Genomic DNA, 22,490 nt, shown 5'->3' on the forward strand with positions numbered 1-22,490 from the left:
AGACATAAGATATTAAGCCTCATTTGCTCAGTAATTATATAGACCGAAACACAGTAATGCTTACACATAACTGCATAACTGCTTCACAGTAGAAATAGGCGCCGTTGTGGTACCTATAATCTAGCCGGCTTCCTGTGTAAAAGCTAAAAAAATGCCTACATCAGGGGAGACACAGCTGTTAACTTGACTCGAATGTTGCATTCGCTTTGCAAGAAATATATACTGTATTGAATGTCCTCTAAACCCGTTTTGTTTATTATTATTTGTAAGTTCTCTGTGCTTTTAGATACTGTATAATTGTCTGAGTAATTGTTATTGTAAAAATTTCATTTGTATATTTTAATCACAGAAGTAAAGGATATCATTTAAAAATAACAATCTAATTATTAAAAAACATTTACCCCCTTATTCATAATGGTCCGCTAACTTTAAACGTTTAAAAGTGTTTTTTCTCATTCTGACTTAGGTCAATAGAAGAACACAGAGTGAGAATTAGCAATGCTTTAAGTTAGAAGACTATTATGAATAAAGGGGTTAGTATCTACGTTATCATGTATCAGTTAGGATTATGACTTTGGCAATTAATTTTACCTCGCCCCGGCGTTTAGGAGGCTGTTAGGGCTGCCGTGGCGTTGTAGCGCTTCTGGAATGTTTGCTGAGGCATGTGTGGCCGGTTTCCATGCCATAATGCGCAAAAAAGCGGTCTCCATGTTGCAGCGTCTACGTGTAAGCAGCAACAGCATCCTAAAGATGATTGCTGCCAGAGCTGACTGTTCCTTCCAGAAACACTGGATACAGTTAGCTCTAGGTTTATAAATATATTTCACTAATAATACTAACGTAGTTCATAATAAATATTGTTACTAATACATTTACTAATATATATGGAGATGTCTCTGAATTAAATAAATAAATAAATAAAAATAAATAAATATTACCGATCATAGAATGTATGTACTAGGTTCTAAGTCCAAATATATTTATTATTATTATTTACCACCTTCTCTGCACTACTTCTTTGTAGTAACGTTTGGTAACGTTTTTTTTATGAAAATAAGGGACAAGACGAGCAGGACGTTCAGCTGATGGTAATTGATACGCCCTGCCCATTACAATGCAGGATTCTTGAAACCTCCAAAAATTCTGAGCGGCACTACAACTGCGCTCGTCACCTTGAGACAAGATATTAAGTCTCATATGCCCAGTAATTTCACTAGCTACGGCGCCCTTCAGACCGAAACACAGTAATGCTTACACATTACTGCTTCAAGGCAGAAATAGGCGCCGTTGTGGTACCCATAATCTAGCCGGCATCCTGTGCAAAAGAGCCTATATAGTGAAATTACTGCGCTAATTATAACTATAAGACTTAACAAAATCGACAAGTACAATTTCGGGTTCAATCAAGAATTCTAATCAGCATTTTTGTGGAAGAGGAATACAATCGAGCGTACGTATCACCTGATGTTAAGTGATCACCGTCTCCCACATTCTCTATCAACAACAGAGGAATTACACCAGCTTTGTCGACCTTTTAGAAAGGTATACGCGCTTTTTTTGAAGGCCTACCTATATCGTTTTGTCCTAGAGCACCGGTACGGAACGCCGGAGGTCGTAGGTTCGAATCCCGCATCGTTCATAAAATTTTGTTTTTCAAATTTTATTTGTGTAATAGTGACTATTTTTTTATATTGCTTTTTTATAAATATGTTATATGTATAAGTGTACGAAATAAGATAAAGCTGTTAAAAGTGTACAAATAATCAATGAATTTTTTGAGTTATTGAGATTTTTTGATTTTATGAGAAATTGTCTATGTTAAATGAGTGCCCACTAAAAACTATGTGACTACTTATGTTGGTTACCAACATTATAATTTTAAATTAAAATCAAATAAATATAATATACAACATTATAACCATTTATAAACAGGAAAACCACATGTGGCCCAGATATATATATCGGTATTATATTTTATAATTATTATTTTTATCTAAGTAGGTAACGCAAACACGACACAGAGTAGGCTCGGATGAACAGAATCCAGTTTCTACACTGTGGATTTGTGGACAGCATCACTAAGGAAGGTTATGATCTATAGGGCGTACTTAGACTTTTATCATCATCATCAGCTGGAAGACGTCCACTGCTGGACGAAGGTCTCCCCCAAAGATCTCAACGACTATTGGTCTTGCGCTGCCCTCATCCAACGTATTCCGACGATCTTGACCAACACTGCGTCTTCTGGTACCTGGTCGCCATTAAATGACGTTTCTGCCCCACCGGCCATCTGTCCGTCGAATTATGTGCCCTACCCACTGCCACTTCAGTTTCGCAATAGTTTTCGCTATTTGCTTTCTTATCAGGCCCAAAGTTAGCAACCAAGTCTTAATCTTTTTAAAAAACGAAGATAGCTGAAATACACTACGTTTTAAACAACTTATTTTTTAAATAAATATAATGGTCAAGACGAGCAGGACGTTCAGCCGATGGTAATTGATGCGCCCTGCCCATTACAATGCAGTGCCGCACAGGATTATTGAAATACCCAAATATTCTGAGCGGCACTACAACTGCGCTCAGTAATTTCAGTAGCTACGGTGCCCTTCAGTCCGAAACAAAGTAATGCGTACACATTACTGCTTCACGGCAGAAATAGGCAACTGTTCGCTTTCAAACTTAGCCGGATTATGCTTCGTCCCCCAATCGCCATACTTTAATTACAACTATTTCAAACATGTCATTTATTTCGTAGTCTTTATAGCACTGCACGTTTCATACAAAACTAAATTATAATTTTTACTTAGGCAGTCTCTTATTTAGTATTTACAACCTCTTTGTCTCTAAAGACCCAATCAGATTGTGGAGTTGTACGTAATGACTTTCAGCTAATAATGACTGAACGTGCCAACAATATAACGCTTAAGTTCCCTCTATGTTCATTCACTCTTTAATCCCGACCTTAAACTGCCAGCAGTAAGCAGTAAGCACCACCAATAACTATAACTTATCTCTCTACAAAAGTGTCCCCTTAGCAATAAAGTTTCCACTATACATGTGCTCGCCCCCCGGTTTCACTCGCACGGTGGTCCTTGGCGGATCCACACTTTCGTCTAAGCTCGTAACTTTAAAACAATATGTGTTGAATGATATGCGCATAGTGATGTGACCGACAAACATCGATACCTAAATTACTAATTGTGACTTTTATATATAATATTATAACAGACATTACGTAGTCCGTAATTTTCTTGTAATTTAATAATAGTAATGCTCAACATTTGAATAACAAGAGTGTATTAAATGTTTGAAAAGAAAATCTCTTTTTTTATGTGCTTTTGGCAGGGGAAAAGCATTCTATTCCTCTTCAAAGTCATGCATATTTAAATGATTAGCGGTTAGTACAGTTTTATGAAATGAGTGATAAAAATTTATGTTTTGTTATTAGTTTTAAACGATCACTTTGCATAATATATCAGATCGACATCCTCGTCTAGCTTCAACATGCAAATTATATGTGAGCGTCTTCTGTAAAGTCGCTATAAAACTAAAACTCGTGTCGATAAAGCGACACTATCGAGCACCTACATCCGTTCACCCATCCCTATAATGATCAAGACTGCAAATCGGCAAGTTATCTCAGCCCCGCGAGATTATGAAGGGGAGTTCGGCTGCTAGATCAGGGCAGGCCTATCTCAACGACAAAGGGACGCATTTGTGACGTCAAATTTACGAGACACATTTACGAGTGCAAAATAGCTGCCGTTTTACGAGCAGCCTGTATAATGAGATATGAGAAATTCCCTCGTAATTTCATTTCGGGTTTCGAGGCCGCGTTTTTATTGCCCAAATAGGTTTCATAAAACTCTTTGCAGTCCTCGTCACCTGCCATTTTGGGACAAAATATGTATTACCTATGTTAATACAACCCATGGAATATTACCCATGATACATAATGTTATGACGTATATGTTATGTTTCGATAAATTCCGGCAGCTGCGCTGTCTATAACAATTGATTGATAAATCTAATGAAATGTGATTATGGCATTAAACAAGAAATACATATGTGGAGCCACCGAGTAGTGGACATACCATTGGTGAATGGGGCTGTTGTAAGAAACTTACCATTGGGAGGCTCCTTTGCACAGGAAGCCGGCTAGATTATGGGTACCACAACGGCGCCTATTTCTGCCGTAAAGCAGTAATCTGTAAACGTTACTGTGTTTCGGTCTGAAGGGCTAGTGAAATTACTGGGCAAATGAGACTTAACATCTTATGTCTCAAGATGACGAGCGCAGTTGTAATGCTGCTCAGAATTTTTGGGTTTTTCAAAAATCCTGAGCGGCACTGCATTGTAATGGGTAGGGCGTATCAATTTCCATCAGCTGAACGTCCTGCTCGTCTCGTGCTTTATTTTCATAAAAAAAAACTTATATGTTTAAAAATATTAATAGAGTTTTTTTAAATAGTAAAATCAATGTGACGAACAATGTTTTTGTCACTTGCAACTTACGCGACGGAGCATTACGTGAGAGTGTAGGTTCATACACAAATGAAATTTTGAACACAAAATTTTCTGAATGATGCGGGACTCGAACCCGCGACCTCTTGCGTTCCGTGCGAGCGCTCTTACCAACTGAGCCAACCGTTCGAGTGACGTATCGTTGATAAAATCTTGTATGCTTTGTTCAATTTAAAATTTTGTTTTCAAAATGTTATTTATGTAATAAATTTAATGCCAGAAGTGAAGTTATCACTTTGAAACAACAAATTGGTTAGATTTACAAAAGCGACATCTCAAGTTAATTTACTAATATGCAAATATTGGGGTTGAGCAGGTTATTAACAGCTGTACAGTGGATCCTTTAGATGAAGCCACAATGTGAGAGTTGAACAAAGCATACAAGATTTTATCAACGATAAGTCACTCGCATCGTTCATAAAATTTGAGTTTTCATAATTTTATTTATGTAATAAATTAAATCCCAGAAGTGAGGGTTATCACTTTGAAACATATAATAAACTAGCTGCCCCGACAGACGTTGTTCTGTAGACAGTAAAAAAACAACTGTTTTATATTTCAAAACATCAAAAATTATTTCGTAAATATGCTCCCTGTTGTTAGAATGAAATTGTTTCACAGCGGAACTGTCAAACCGTGCGTCACTAAATTCTCTCATAGAAAATATGTCCATACAAAACAAATATTGAAAATAAAAATATTTATGGGTCCCAAATCGAAATAAAAACTACCCTATCTCTCAAGTTGGACCAAACTGCACTCCATGAAGTAATCACCATTAAAATCCGTTCATTAGTTTAGGAGTCCATTGAGGACAAACATTGTGACACGAGATTTATATATATTAAGATTGTGTAGGTTTTATCCACAATTTTTATGCATTACTTATTCTGTGAATTTAATATATGTGTGACAAGAGTTATTCACCAAGTAAGATCACAATGCAAGTTAGCAAGTAAAAGGTAAGTTATATTTCATTTACTTATTAAGTTTCAGTCGAATAAACAGCTCTTTGCCTAATTTTTTAAAACTTTTTGGTAGCTTCACCTGTATGTATGTTTATTTATAACCGACTCATTTGGGCGCGATTTTCACCCACTTTAAACGACCAGATTTCGTTCAAACTACGTAAATTTATCGAGGAATGATGACAATACATTCATTTGATAAAATTATTCAATTTGCAGAATATATTTTCTTTTCTATAATTTTCATATATCGTATTAGGCAGGAATTCGTGTTAATTTTAAATTTCAAGATAAATCTCCAAATTTTTTTTCGGTTTTCTATAAAAAGCGAGTATTTTAGTTCTTTTTTAACAACTATTTATTATTAAACAGAAAACTGTAACTGTGGAACTAGTAAATGGATCTTCAAAATGCTTACAGTTACTTTTATAAGTAGCTAGAATTAACAGACATAGTTGCAGTGGTGGGGTTGATCTACCTGAGTAGGTGCTAAGTGCAGCGAAGCCTGCGCGATGCTTGCACAGCTCAGACAGGCTTTACTTAATAGGATACCGAAGGTGGCACAGGCGCGAACCACTCAGCACCAACCACCAGTCTCCTGGCTGTCTACCAAATAAAACATACGCGCCTCACATCTAATATATATAAATTACGTGACACGTTGTTTGTCCGCGATGGACTCCTAAACTAATGAACGTATTTTAATGGGGATTACTTCATGGAGTGCAGTTTGGTCCAACTTGAGAGATTGGATAGTTTTTATTTAGATTTGGGACCCATAATTATTTTTATTTTCAATATTTGTTTTGTATAGACATTTTTTCTATGGGAGAATTTAGTGACGCACGGTTTGACAGTTCTGCTGTGAAACAACTTCTTTGTTTTGAAATATAATTGGCAAATTCTTATAAAGCAGTATATATTTTATTATCTACAGAACAACGTCTGTCGGGTCAGCTAGTATATTTATATATGACTTGCTAATTGTCACTCCCTATGGAAAATAAATATTATTCTATTATATTAAAAATGACTAGATTATAAGTTTCTTTAGTAATTACTAATTTAATGTTCTTAATTGTAATATTATTAAAGACCTCCGAAAGTTCCGATGGCCATTTAAGGTCATCTTCATCATTTATCAAATTAGTCCATAAATCTAAGATACTTGTTATTTTTTAAACTTTATCACTTCGAGGATTAATCACACAAATTAAATTTGACAAAAAAAATCTGCACCGTTCGTGTTTTCAAATTTAATTTGGTCCACAAATGACGAAGGTACGAGGCAACTCCCTTACAAAAAAAAGATTTGAATTATATACTTCCATTTCCTCCAACTCCTCCTTTTCGAACACTGAAAAATGAAAGAAACTGTGACACTTAGCAATAGCTACTGATGATGAATAGAAATTGAAGATTTACAGACGTGAGACGCCAATTCGGCTTCATGAAATTAGAATATTCTTAGAGATATATTTCTCACTATAAATTTAATATTTTTTATCTGAATGTTTTATATCGTTAAAACGTTCAAAGGGCTGATAAATGGATTTAGAGCGGGAATGAATTCAGTAGGAGAGAGAGTTATGTCATTATGTTATGTTAAACAGTAAGACCAAGTACACATTAGGCGTTTAAAACGCGTTGCTAGCATACATACAGTGCCCTAACACGGCGTTTCACAAGTGTTACCGAAGTGTATATACGTGTAATACTCGCTCAGTTCGGAAATGCACGTTGAATTGTTTTTTTTTTATTTTTTTTTATATTTTAACTTTAAACTAAAAACGCTAGGCGCGAATTTCATCGCGATAAGTAAATCTATATCGAAATGCTTGATCTATCAATATAGCGTGCGATTTATTGTTTTGTGATGCTTTTTAATCAATTTTAATAAGAATAATAATAATAATTATGAGTTATGTAAATTGAAACAAAATTGTAAGTAGAGGCATTTAGTAAGTATTGCATAATATGTAGATGAACTTGAATTGTTTTGTTATTCGGTAGATTTCTCGTGACAGGCATCGTTATGCTCGCTTAAATGCCTCTGCTTGTGGCGGCGACGTGGGGCGGGTCGTTCCCTTCCCTAAAATATGGTCGAGGGAGGCGATGACTGGTCCATGCTCGTGAACGGGTGCTACTGGCTGGATGATCTTGTTACCGGGAGGTCTGCTTGATGTGTTTTTTTTTTATTATTATTTCCTTTAAAGTTAAAGTTATTATATATTTTATTTTATGAAATGCTCACATAATGCCTCTATTTATTTACGGTATGTGTGGATTGATGCATCTACTATACTCAATAACTCTTGTGTTTATAAATATTAATTTACTTTTTTTTTGACCTACTCGTGTAAGCCTTTCAGTTTTTGACATTTGAGTATTTTTGTTGCGTAACTTTACATATATTGTAATTGAAATGATTTGTAAAACAATTAAAATGTAAATCTTGACTTAAAAGAGTGGCAATGAGTTTCTTGCTTCTTCTTGTCATTAGCTCAACCCTTTACGAAGAAGAAACAATATTTTTTTTTGACATTCATAAGTGTCATTTCCGTGACCTACATGAATAAAGTGTTTTTGAATTTGAATGTGATCAAATGTGCAACAAAATGGCGTATTATTTATTTATAAGAGCGTTATTGACGAATGAAAATCAGAGAGCGCGCGTCTGGCGAACGCTTGACTCGACTGAACTATAGAGCGTACTCAAACTATACTCATGTAAAACTTATCTGAGTGTGATATAACGCGAACTTGACTTTTTCATTGGAATGTCTTAGCATATGCTTAGTATAATTTCAGTTGTCAAATGACTATGAAAATGAAATCAAAGATTATGCTAAGCTTACACACAGCTAAGTTTTCTGTAAGTAAAGTCTAAGCAAAGCCTGAGTACGCTTTATCTCAGTCCAGTACAAGTGGGAGGCTCCTTTTCACGAATGCCAGCTAGATTATGGGTACCACAACGGCGCCCATTTCTGCCGTGAAGCAGTAAAGTAAAAGCATTACTGTGTTTCGCTCTGAAGGGCGCCGTAGCTAGTGAAATTATTGGGCAAATGAGAATTGACATCTTATGTCTCAAGGTGACGCTCGCAGTTGTAATGCCGCTTAGAATTTTTGGGTTTTTCAATAATCTTGAGCGACACTGCATTGTAATGGGCAGAGCGTATCGTATCTTATTTTCATAAAAAAAAAATCACAAGCAGAGGTTGAATGTATATGCATTCGGCAAACCTCTTTGTTCTTAAAACGCGCTTTATTTAAGCGCTAATGTGTACTCGGCCTAAGTCTATTAAAGTATTTACAATGCATAATACATCAAATATCCCATTAGAGAGGTTTAATGGTGCCTAAATAACAGGCGGGCCGGTAATTGCCTCCATTTTGAATAATTTCAAGTTATTGGTTGCCGAACGTATTGGTTCATATCAACCTTGGACAATAACGAGCCTCCTAACTTCTATAGAATTGATTTTTTTTAAATGAAAATAAGGGACGCGACTTGAGATTACAACTAGAGATTTTTTTTTTATTTCTTTATATGGCAATACAACGTTTGCTGGGTCAGCTAGTCGATATATAAAATTTTTGATTTTGTTCAGGCTTATCGACAGTTTTGATAGATTTTTAATACATTCTATTCTTTATGTCAAGTATACTCAGTTTACGTGTTGACACGTTTAAAAGGTATTGATGAAATTGCTTTGTGTTTAATCGACCAGAATATCTGTTTCATCTGATTCCTGCCGCCGAATTCCACCTTCGCACGACACGCTACAAATTAGGATATTATCTCCACCATTTGGATGCTTGGTGGTACTCCACAGTGCCGTTATTAAGGAGCTTTCTTCCACGTACTACAAAGCTGTGGAATGAGCTTCCTTTTGCGGTGTTTCCGTGTCGATACGACATGGGTACCTTCAAAAAAAGCGCGCACAAATTCCTTAAAGGCCGGCAACGCTCCGGTGGTTCCTCTGGTGTTGCAAAAGAATGTTGGCGGCGGTGATCACTTAACAACAGGTGACCCGTACGCTGGTTTGTCCTCCTTTTCCATAAAAAAATAAAATCGACATCAAGACTGGAATTTGTAACGTTTACGTAAAACTGAGTTTTATTAAGGCGACAGTAAATGCCAGCTACCTTGAGCGATATGAGTTCACGGCTGCCGGTCCGCCATTTATGTAACAAAGCCAATATTTTCAAAATTCTTGCGTGGAAAACAGTTTATATGCTTACAATCCTCGTTATTGATTACTTATCTGAATAAATGAATCTACACAAAAAAGTTCAAGCTATAAGAATAACTTTTCTGAGAGAAGTACCAAAACAATGCGTCACGTCATGACAAAAAACTTGTTTAACTTCAAAGAAAAGTGGTAGTTCAATAAGGCTCGGCAGTGTTAACTATAACCAACAGCAAGCATTAGCAACCTACAAATAAGACTTAAGGATATGTGTAACCGGATTAAGTTATGTTCATAGCTCGAAATGCTATACTTTCACCACAAAACTTGTCTAAAAACACCATGCTTGCGTGTTTTCTGCTTACTCTTCGCCTTAAACACAGTTTTAAGTGTCATTAGTGAAATCGGGTCTTAGAGTTTGTGAGAAACAGATTGCATCGACATATTATTACGTAGTTATCTACATATACGGAGAAATACAAATTGAAATACAAGCCGCAGTCCGCGAGTGGCTTAGCATAATATTCCATCTCATTTGATTTAATATAACCAAATGCATATGATTTACCCTCGCCGGGCGATTCAACCTTGATCTTGATTTCAAAACACATGATGTAATACCGTCTTTATATTAATAAGAATCGATATGGACCTAAACACTTCACGTTAAGACCTAGAATGCTTTGCTAGGTATTTGGCATGTGTAAACTCGGTTGCTATGATGGATGGTGTTTTCAAGAAGCTGCTACAATTGTAGATTGTACAAAATTAATCTTTGCTTGCAGGGAATAGATTCCAAAATTGATTGTGTTTATGTAATGGTGTTTTTCATCTAGGCGACAATGAACCCTATTGTTTAAATCAAGTGTTTTCCGTTGCGAAATATATTATATAGTCAGTTTGGTTATTTATTTAGCGCTCAGGTGGTTACAGAGGATGTTTTGACAAGATCACTTTACCGGCAATTCAAACCGATATGTTTTACCATCTTTAATTGGACGTAGTTCCTGAAAAATGTTCCAAGCCACAAACATCACATTTTAAGGAATTCGTGTTACATGTGGGTTGGGCTACTAAGTCATGAAGTCATTTAAAGAGTGACAGTAGGGCTGCCATTTTAGGTCAGTCCGTAAACATGAATCACGTAACCAGTTTTGTGTTCTTAACTCAATTTCGACATGATTTTGGTTTGAAACGTTTTTCTTGAATTACGTCTTATTAATATAAAGGTAAATTCTACTGTCGAAAGTTTTTTGAGCTTAATTATACAAGGTAAAAATGTCGAGACTAGCAAGTCAATCTCCTGTTGGTAACTGATACGCTGTCCATCACAATACAGCTCAGAATTCATGAAAATACTCAAAAATCTTAGCAGCACTTAAATTGCACTCTTCAGTTTGAGACATAGGATGATAAGTCTTATTAGCCTTGTAATAAGGGCCAGAATAACATTTTTTGACAATACTGTACTTACCTAAAGAGTCACTCTTGAAACAGTTGCCAAAACAAAACATTCTATAAAAGAAATATATAAAAATACCACAAAAACCCCAAAAGGGCTTAAAAGATGTTTAATATCAACATGACTCAAAATTTTTACATTACTTAAAAATTTAAAAAAAGGAGAAATCTCAGGATGGTGAACAAACAAACCAACAAAATCAGTTTTATTACGTAGGTAAATTGCATTACACTTGAAATATTATGTCGTTTTTCCTTATAGCTCGTTCGGACGGCAGATTTGCTTAGAAAAGAACGAGCAAGAATCTCTTAGGTTGTTCTTTTCTAAACAGAATGGTATTACAGATTCTTATTTTCAAAATAATTTTACAAATCATTTCAATTACAATATGAAATAATAACTATTTTATGATTGATGCTAATTTAAGTTTGCTTGGGTTGTATATCTTTTTTTAGTATAGTGCAGTATATTATAATTGTTACAGAAATTAAAACGTGAACTGACTGTGTATTCCACTATAAGTTTGCATGCCATATGGGTTAAGATAAGAGCACCTGTTAATTATAAACCAATAACATCTTATTATTACCTTATCTTGCAAGTAAAGATAATTTGATTTAAATATATGCAAAGTGATGCAACAAAATACACAAAAGTCAATTACTTAAGGATGCTTTTGTCTTCATATCCTATTTTGAATTAATATTTGAATTATTAATTTATAAAAATGCAGCAATAAGTCCATAACGTAAACTAAAAGCAATAATGGAATAATCAGTGAAGTGAGAAACACAGGATCTATTAGATTTTGATACATTAAATAGTGATTAAATCCGCGCACAACCGGTTCTAACCGGTTCCAACTGGCAGATGTCAATATGATTATCAATTAGTGACGGCCATTACAACAGAAGTATAATTTTATGTAGATGCTTGCATAATGCTTACGTCATCAAGTCCGGACTGCCTCAAATTTCGCATTTCTACAGCGTTTTCAAATTCAAATTCAAATATTTTTATTTAAAATAGGATGTGACATCACTTATTGAAAGTCAAAAACTATCACCCATTCCGAAATGAATGCCTCAGACTTGAGAAGAACGGGCGCAACAAACTCAGCAGGCTTTTTTCTTTCATCGAAAAAATATGTTTACAAATTAATATTGTACAATAAAAGTTATTATTTAATAGCCTGAGGGCGGTCACTCCATTCCCTATCTGTGGTATCATTAAGAAAGTCATTTATGTTATAATAACCTTTACCTTTAATCCTACTTTGTATCCAGAATTAAATGTCCCGTTGATTTCCTATGGTATTAGTACAACAGCTACTCGGAAGCTACCAGAGGATCTAATATATTATACTGTCATTAATTGTTTAACTACAATATAGCCCAGTGGTTAGTGACTCTGCCTACTGAGATAGAGATAACGGGTTGGAGTCCCAGTACGTATAAACATTTATATGAGTCGTCATCATCATCATCATCATTGGCCGGAAGACGTCCACTGCTAGACAAATTCCTCCCTCAAAGATTTCCACGACGATCGGTCCTGCGCTGCCCTCATCCGAGGTATTCTGACGATCTTGACCAACACTACGTCTTACCGGTACGTGGTCGCCATTCTAGGACTTTTCTGCCCAACCGGTCGGATCGGTCCGTCGAATTATGTGCCCTACCCATTGCCACTTCAGTTTCGTAATCATTTGGGCTATTTCGTTGACTTTGGATCGCCTATGGATCTCCTTATTTCTGATTCTATGTCGCAGGGTACCTCCGAGAATTGCATTCTAAACAACGATGAGCTTCCTCATCAGGCCCATAGTTAGCGACCACGCCTGGGTACCGTAAGTCATCACTGACAACACACACTGGTTGTATACCGGCGATCTTAACCAGATTGTCGGTCCATCTTGTGGGGGGCCTACCAACACTCCATCTTCCGGTACGTGGTCACCATTCGAGGACTTTTCTGCCCCACCGGCCATCTGTCCGTCGAACTATGTGCCCTGCCCATTTTTTCCGGTACTTTAATATGTTTGTTTTTGCTAAAGCTAGTTGGTGCAACCCAACCCTAATCTGATACCGTCAAGTTTATTTTGAAAAGAGGAAACATAAGCTACGGCAGATAGTAAAACAAGGTGTCCGATATTATAAGAGATAAGAGCTTAGAAAAGTGTTGCCTTCGCATGTTGTTGCCAAATATCTACAATATGATCAATAATGTATCGTGTAACATCATATATTGATTGCTAAGTACCCACACCATAGCCACAGTACGTATCGGACAGACAAACAACAGTTCTGTAACAAAAGAGTTCCGTTTATCTCAATCAAAAGGCCATTTAGGATGATAAATTTCATTCTAATTTTGCCTTTATTGCTACGTTATATGATCTAGTGTTGAATGAGGCAGGTTCGCCAAAATTAAGGTATAAATTCCATAGCAGGCGATATCAAGATGGAATTTATGAAGATACATGATAAGGGCGGGTCTGATCTCCCCCCCTCCCCCTCCCCCGCGTCAGCCTCGATCAGAAAAGTCATATGATTGTGTAATTGAAATTCAGCACTTACTATGTGATATGTTCCACTTCATTTCTTGTGTATTAGACCAACTTGAAGTTAATAGAGTAAAAAATGTATTGAGTAGTCTCGAACAATGTGTGACATTGACGTGCCAAATGCTCTGTTAAACTTTGCTAATATTTGCAACTAAAATGCTGGGTTGCGTAGTAAGACTTTGTATAAATAACAGTACATGAAATAAAAAAAGACACAGACAGGGATCACGTCATACGTGCCCTTGAGTATCAAGATGCCACGCACACAAGCATCTAATAGTTGCCGCAATAAAAAAGCTATTGTTCTTAGCTAGTGCGGTATCTAGTTGGAGAGCAGCAGAGACCAATCCTTAATGTAAGTGTATTGTTTTGTTTTTCAGTACATTATGCATGAGTTAGCACGCAAGAAGTTATACTTCTTTGGTGTAACAAAGCAAAAATTCTTAAAATTATTTATTCCTCGTTTTTAGAAAGAATAATATTGTAAAAAACTTGCAAGGATGGCTTTAACAATTAATTATTAAATAACGAATACGGCTGTACGGGCTTGAACCCTTTGCCTGTCCTAATAATGGACGAACTATCCCAAAAAAAAAAACGAATGTCGCAAACCTCAGAAAATTTTAGAAACCAACTTCATACTGTTAGAGTGATGCGAGCGCATCTTAAAATTTCACTCTCATCATTTTCTCATAACGCGCCTAAAGAAGTATAACTTCAAAAACCTATGTCGATTAATAAGATATATTATGTTACGATAATAGTAAAACAGTGGTAGGAACTAATTACCAAACAATGGTAAAGTTTATGAGTAGTTGGTCGAGAAGGTCGACATGAAATCCTCCCACGGAATTAGGCTAACCACACGTTAGCCAACTAGTTTGGAAGTTACAAAGAAACCATTCATTCTTTTGTTGAGGGGCTTTCACAAAACTCCTATATTTTAGGTTTTTATATGCGAGACAGCTAACTTTGTGAAGTTTTCGACGTTTGGTCCAAGTTAAATAATAATCTACAATTATTATGTAATTATTTAATATTATTAAGTACTCATGTGGCTATATGTCTTATGTAAACTAGTAATAATCTCAATACTAAGCAGAAAATAAATAAAAAAAATAACAAAAAATAATCGACTTCAAAAACACTATACCAAATCAATACATACAATATGCACTAAAAAGTGTAAAAATGATTGCATTTTTTATACAATCTAATTAATGAATATAATTCTAGTAACGATTATTGTTATTTTTGGAATTGGTGTCTTCCCGCCGCGGCCCCGCTATTGCCTCTCGACTTCTCACATCGCGCGTGCGACTCAAGCACAACTCACCTATATCTATGTATGTAGTTACAAACCTACTTTTACTGAGAAGGACTCCAAAAATTACAATAATAGTAATTAGAATGAGATTAATTAATTAGATTGTATAAAAATACGCAATTATTTTAATACTTTTTAGTGCATTTTATATCTATTGTTTTGGAATAGTGTTTCTGAAGTCGGTTGTTTTTTTGTTAACTTTATTTTTATTTTTTGGCGTTTATGTACAAATGCGTAAATAGATCGCCTACGAAAACATATGAATTTCAATTGTAGTATTTACCAGTGGGAGGCTACTTTTCACAGGACGCTGGCTAGATTATGGGTAACCACAACGGCGCCTATTTCTGCCGTGAAGCAGTAATGTGTGAACATTATTGTGTTTCGGTCTGAAGGACGCCGTAGCTAGTGAAATTACTGGACAAACGAATTAGACTTAACATCTTATGTCTCAAGGTGACGAGCGCAATTGTGGTGCAGCTCAGAATTTTTGGGTTTTTCAAGAATCCTGAGCGGCGCTTCATTTATAATGGGCAGGTCGTGTCTATTACCATCAGCTGAACGACCTGCTCGTCTTGACCGTTACTGACATAAAAAAAGGATTTTTTTAAAATTTTCAAATGAAATCACAAATTGCAAAATATAAGTACTACAAAACGTACTTTGATTTAAATACAATCGTAACAAAAAATATTATTTGATTGGAATCTCTACAAACTCAACATCCGACAATGATTACAGAACATGTGCAATTATATTGTTATTACCAACAATAATTATTGTAAATTACTATTTACAAATGTTGGTAGTTTTGTAAGTTTCTTTAAGTGAGTCTGTGATTAATTTTATGGTTGTAGTAATAATTGCTATTACTAGAAACGTAAATAATAAATAAATAATATTGACAGACTTTTACACAAAGTATCTTGCCCCGAACTGGGCATATCCTGTACTATGGGTACAAGACAACGATATATTTAATAAAATATACTTACTTAAACATACATAAATACATATAAACGTCCATGACTCGGAAACAAACATCCATATTCATCATATAAATGATTGGACCTACCGGAATTCGAACCCGGGAACTCTAGCTTAGTAGTCAGGGTCACTAACCATTCGGCTATAAGGGTCGACTCATAATCATCATCAGCCGGAAGGCTTCCACTGCTGGACAAAGGCCTCCCCCATAGATTTTCACGACGAATGATCCTGCGCTGCCATCGTCTAACGTATTCCGGCGATCTTGACGAGATCGTCGGTTCATCTTGTGGGGCGGCCTACCAACACTGCGTCTTCCGGTACATTTTCGCCATTCGAGGACTTCACTGCCCTAACAGTCATCGGTCCGTCGAACGATGTGCCCTGCCCACTGCCACTTCAGTTTCGCAATTATTTGAACTATGTCCGTAACTTTGGTTCTCCTACAGATCTCCTCGTTTCTGATTCGATCTCGCAGGGAGCCCTCTCCATTGCCCTCTGAGCGATCATGAGCTTTCTCATAAGGCCTATAGTTAGCGACCACGTCTGCATACCGTAAGGGTACGTACCTATATGGGCCGTCTAGGTTAAGTTAAATAAAGCAAAGGCTATCATCAATAAGAGGTGATAGCGAATTATGATACAATTGACGGGGTAACTATTACATACAGTAATGACGTGTTCAGTTGAATACATAACGGTACACGGGTAAGGCTTCCGATCCCGCTGTTTACATGCGGAACTCTTGATGGAGGTGTTAAGCTAATCGCATTTGTCATGCGATGCCATGCTATGTATATAATATATACCTATACTTCGCTCGTGGCATTTATGACAATTGCGGTTGCCATTCTTACCTGTACCAAATTATGTATATCTTAACCGACTTCAAATAAGGATTTATTTATTTATCTATATGTATACACGTACCCTTATATATCTATCCTAACCTACCTATCTTTAAAGTTTATTATCTTTAATACTTTATTATACATTATTACTTTTAAAAGTTCAAAAAAAACCCAATCAATAATACCTTACTATATTATTATATGAAAATAGCCCAAGTCAACAGTCTTTGTAGTCAACCCAAATGTTTTTAGAATACCCTCAATTTCATTACTGACCGCTGAAGTACTAACCAGTAATATGTATGATAGACAAATGTTATTTATTTTCTCGTAGAACAGTTAAAAAAATTATTTCCCTTAGTTAAATTCTTACGCTTTTATGTATTGAAGTAACTGTAAAAAACAATGTATCTGGAAGTAACTAGTATTAAAATACAGGCCCGGCCTAGTTTAATTCTAGTGACAACTAAAATAATATAAAATATTTTAACTAACTATTAGAAGGAGTAGGTTCTCAATTTGTCGGTATGTTTTTTTTTCTGTTTGTTACCTCAAAGCTTGGGTTGAACCGATTTTGATAATTCTTTTTTTTATAACAATAATCGTTACTAGAATGAGATTAATTAATTAGATTGTATAAAAATACGCAATTACATAGTTTCATTCGTTTCATTACATTGTTTTGGAATAGTGTTTTTGAAGTCGGTTGTTTCTTTGTATTTTTTTTTATATTACTGTAAGGAACGACACGAACAGGAGGAATTCTTTTTTATTTGAAATCTGGTGCTTCCGGTGTGGTCCCATTGCAATTTGGTCCAGATCTGACAGTGGCAAATATGAGAAAACCATAAAAGTCTTTAATTTGCTATAAGTATGTGCGCGACAGATTTACGAATAACTCAATATCGCGCCAACCGATTTCCATAATTATTTTTATTGGAAAGGAAGTTTGGTGAGAGTTTGGTTTGGTTCTCATTATGGGATCCTAGACAAAGTAACAGAACTCTTCAATTCTTAGGAGCAAAATAACGATAACAGGCCAAATTTTTTTCATGCCATCCGGATATTTGGGTCACCTACTGTAACGTCGTTATGGTCAAGCAATTGTCGTAGTCAAATATTATGATGATCAATAGAACTCCTTACAGTAAGGGTGCGATCTGTGACAGAATTTCTAAGTCTGTAACAAAATTGCAATGCGCTTACGTTCATTACTGCATTGCACAATTTAGTAGATCTACACAAATTTACACAAATTAATAGTTAGGTAGTTCACTAATAATCTTAAAATAAAAAAAAATACAAAAGCAACCGACTTTAGAAACACAATTTCAAAACAATGGATATATTATGCACTAAAAAGTATTGCGTATTTTTTTACAGTCTAATTAATTAATCTGTCATCAATTAACGTGTCAAGACTTTCTCGCCGCCACCGCATTTCCGTCGCGACCAAGATTCATGTAATTGGATCGAAATATCGGCACCAAATTAATGAAATATCTTTCGTGAGTACCATTCATAATAATTAGAATATTAAAAATCTTTTATGTTTTAAAAAAAATCTATTGGTGACCGTTCTGTTTCTTGATAATTGCGTATTTATATACAATCTAATTAATTAATCTAATTCTAGTTACGATTATTGTTATTTTCGGAATCGGTGTCCTTCTGTCGCAACCCGCTCTCGCCTTTCACCTCCTCACGACTCAAGCACATCTCACCTATAACTATGTATGTAGTAACAAACCTATCTTGGATGACACCGACTCCAAAAATTACAATAATCGTCACAAGAAGATAGATAGATTCGTAAATTTATCATCCACTTTGCTATATGTATGTATAGCAAATTTTTTGACTTTTATGGTTTTCTCATGGATTCCACTGTCAGATCTGGACCAAATTACAATGGGACCACTCGGGGAGCACCAACTCTCAAATAAAAAATGAATTATCAAAATCGGTTCACCCAGTCGAAAGATTTGAGGTAACAAACATAAAAATAAATCGATGAATTGATCTCCTTTTTTGAAGTCGGGTAAAAATCTACAAGAACACGGTTATTTATGAAATTATAGAAAGTATCACATACTATCTGATCTAATCACTATATCATTCACGACTTGTATCTTTTGAAGGGAGCACTGCGCATCACTATGGCAACCACGAGGTTGATTGTTCGTCGAATCGAAAAATTGTTTGTGTGGGAAAGGTTACTATAGCATAAACGATTTTCTTAATGATACCACAGAGTGGGAATGAAGCGAACATCCTCAGGCTCTTTAACTGTAAATGTTTATTGTACGATTTTACATTGTTATCCATATTTTTATATAAAAAGCTCGCTGAGTTTCTTGCGGTCGTACTTCTCAGGTCTGCGGCAGACTTTTTGAATGGGTGGTAGTTTTTGTCATTCAATAAGTGATTTTGAATAAAATATTTGAATTTGAATCTCTTTCTCGTGATATTACTAGTCGCTCTCAGCTCACAGCTTGGAACTTGCGGCACATGAGCGCGCTGTGTAGCGATAAGCGGAGCGGGTGGCGTTTAGTACCAGGAGGTTCACTGTGCGCGAGCTATAATTATACGACACTAAGGTGACCACGGTTCTATTATTTGTAACACTTTTTTATATAGGTAGTATTTATGCTACCAAAAAATTCCGATATATATGAAATTGATTATGGATAGAATACTTTAAACAATTTGTTATTTTTAAAGTGATATCCCTCAATTTTGAGATTAATTAAACATATTAAATTTGTAACCAAAATTTATGAACTATGCGAGACTCGAACACGAGACCTCTCAGGTTCCATCGGAGCGCTCTTACCAACTGAGCCAACCGTTCGAGTGACACATGGTTCGTAAGTCTTGGTATGTATTGTTAAACTATCAGGTTGTGGCTCGCTCGGACAGAATCCGAGAAAGTTCCATCAGACTATATAGTATAAGATAAATAAAAAATTAAAAAAAATGTTTTGCAGATAATTTTATTTTGTTTAGAATAAAAATACAATTCAATCCAATATTTAACGATAACTATCATATTATCTTAATGGTTAATGGTCCCTAAAAACTAAAAAAAAAGTTGAAATTTATTCACCGCAAAAGCTGACAGCGATAGAAACGTTATATAAGTGAAATTAACTCTTATTACGTATGAACTGCGCCATTACAATGCAGTCTAAAAAGTTAACAATAAACTTTGAATTTTTTTTCTGCAACTACATACCAGTGGGAGGCTCCTATGCACAGGATGCCGGCTATATTATGGGTACAACAACAAGTGAAGCAGTAATGTGTAAGCATTATTGTGTTTCGGTCCGAAGGGCGCCGTAGCTAGTGAAATTACTGGGCAAATGAGACTTAACATCTTATATCTCAAGGTGACGAGCGCAGTTGCAGTGCCACTCAGTATTTTCAGGGTTTTTTAAGAATCCTGAGCGGCACTGCATTGTAATGAGCAGGGCGTATCAATTACCATCAGCTGAACGTCTTGCTCGTCTCGTCCCTTATTCTCATAAAAAAAAAAACAGAACTTTCATGCTAAAATGCCAATAGCTATGATTCTAGGGAGCTCTACAGAAACCTTCCGTATTAGAAGGTTGTTTGGGTACAGCCTGTATATAAATATATATTTTTGTTTATGGAGTGTAAAAATGAAACGAATGGTCACTCGAATCCGAGGGTAGTGACGTAGCCGGTAAAAATACTATCAAAACTAAGGAATAAAGAAGTCTTTTCTACAAAGTTTGTGAGTAATTATGAAGGTTATGGCCCACCATATTATTACGTAATGAGTCGCCTATTATCTTCAACTCCTCCGGACGCCGCTGTACAGTCCACTATGCTAATCACCTCAATTAAATTTCCGAAACACTACACTTACGTCCAATAGGCGGTTATTTTCGGCTTTATGTTAGCATTTCCTATACCCCATTTCGTAGTCACGAAAGTTTAATTTCGATATGACACTTTGAAGATTTCATTATAGAACTTAGCTCAACAGAAAATGAATAGGGTTCTTAAGAAGATGGTGCCTGCTTTAAGTGATCCTATATTTTATAATGAAACATGACACGACGGGCAAGACCGTTTCAAATCGTAATTGATACGCCCTGCCCATTATAATACAGTGCTAATTGAACCGAAAATTCGGAGCGGCATCATAATTGCGCTCGGCATTTTGAGATATAAAATGTTATGTCTCATTAGCTCTAAAATTTCACTTGCTAGGGTAACATTGAATCCAGAATAATGCTGCTTTACGACAGAAAACGACGCCTCTGTGGTACGAAAAAAGCTCATAATCAAACTAAAATATGACACTGTGAGAATTTAACTGTTTATCTAAGAGTGGCAGTATTTATAACAAGAGCATCTTTGTTTTGTAATAAAGTCTTACCCTAATTCTACTGTAGTATCAATGTTTTGTTTGATTCAACTTATCTTGCACTGCTCTTTCGTGGTACTCTCTCTCTTTGGGGTCGGTCATTCATGTATGAGTTTCGTGGTCAGCATAATGTTTGCATCTTGAGCGGATGGTCTGCGTCCACCGATTTCTGTCCAGCGAAGAATTTGGATGACGAGTCTTTAATTTAGTAGGTCCATCTTGTTGGAGAACGACCACGCGATTTTTTGCCTTTCATATTTCAAACCACTATTAGTTTTTCCAAACTTTGGTCACCTCTGCGCACAGTGTGGCCAAAATAAGCAAGAAAATTTAATCTGCAAATGATGGACATTTTTGGACACAAAGTTTTTATTCGGAGCTAGTTCAGAATCGATACATTGGTGCGTTTCGTCGTCCCAAGTATTCTTAACATTCGCCTCTTACAACACATATCGAATGCATCAATCCTTTGCCTTCCTCGACTCAAAATTGTCAACATTTCTACTCCATACCGGAAGATAGGAAAACCAGTGCTCGTATGAATCTAGTTTTGATACCAATTTCTCTTTTCTTTCAAGTATTTAGTGGGAAAAAGCATATTTTGCCATTTCAATGGTACTTTTTTATCTCGGGAACACAGCTGCCGTTATTGATGATTTCAGATCCTACGCATATGTTGTGGTAGATGGTAGATGGTATATGGTATTAATGCCCGGAATGTTAAAGATGTCATTCGCAATATTTCCTTGTCGATCAACTATCATTATTTAGATCATCGATGATCGTGTTTAAAGAACATGGCTACTTTAACACGATTATGACGAAACAGAAAATCTTTTAGCCCCAATGTTACTATAATATTATAAATAAATAGAGATACATATAGGTTCATATAATATTTATCATCTTTAGTTACACTAAACACAGACACAAACTGAAAAGAGAATGTCATTCTCTTGGAAGCATTCATAATACACATACATACACACACACACACACAAACATATTTTAGATTAATTAGTCTAAATAATATAGACAATAAAATGCTATTATATAATTAGTTAAGAATGGGGGGGCCAGGAGACTAATAGCACAGGTTCTACCTAGTTTGAGCTCCTGTCTCCCAACTGTAGTTTCACATTTTAAGATTATGTATTGCTGTACTATTGTAACTATACTACATATTGGGAGAAATATACGTATTGTTTTAGTC

Source organism: Leptidea sinapis, chromosome 7 (assembly GCF_905404315.1).
Source record: "Leptidea sinapis chromosome 7, ilLepSina1.1, whole genome shotgun sequence".
NCBI lineage: Eukaryota > Metazoa > Arthropoda > Insecta > Lepidoptera > Pieridae > Leptidea > Leptidea sinapis.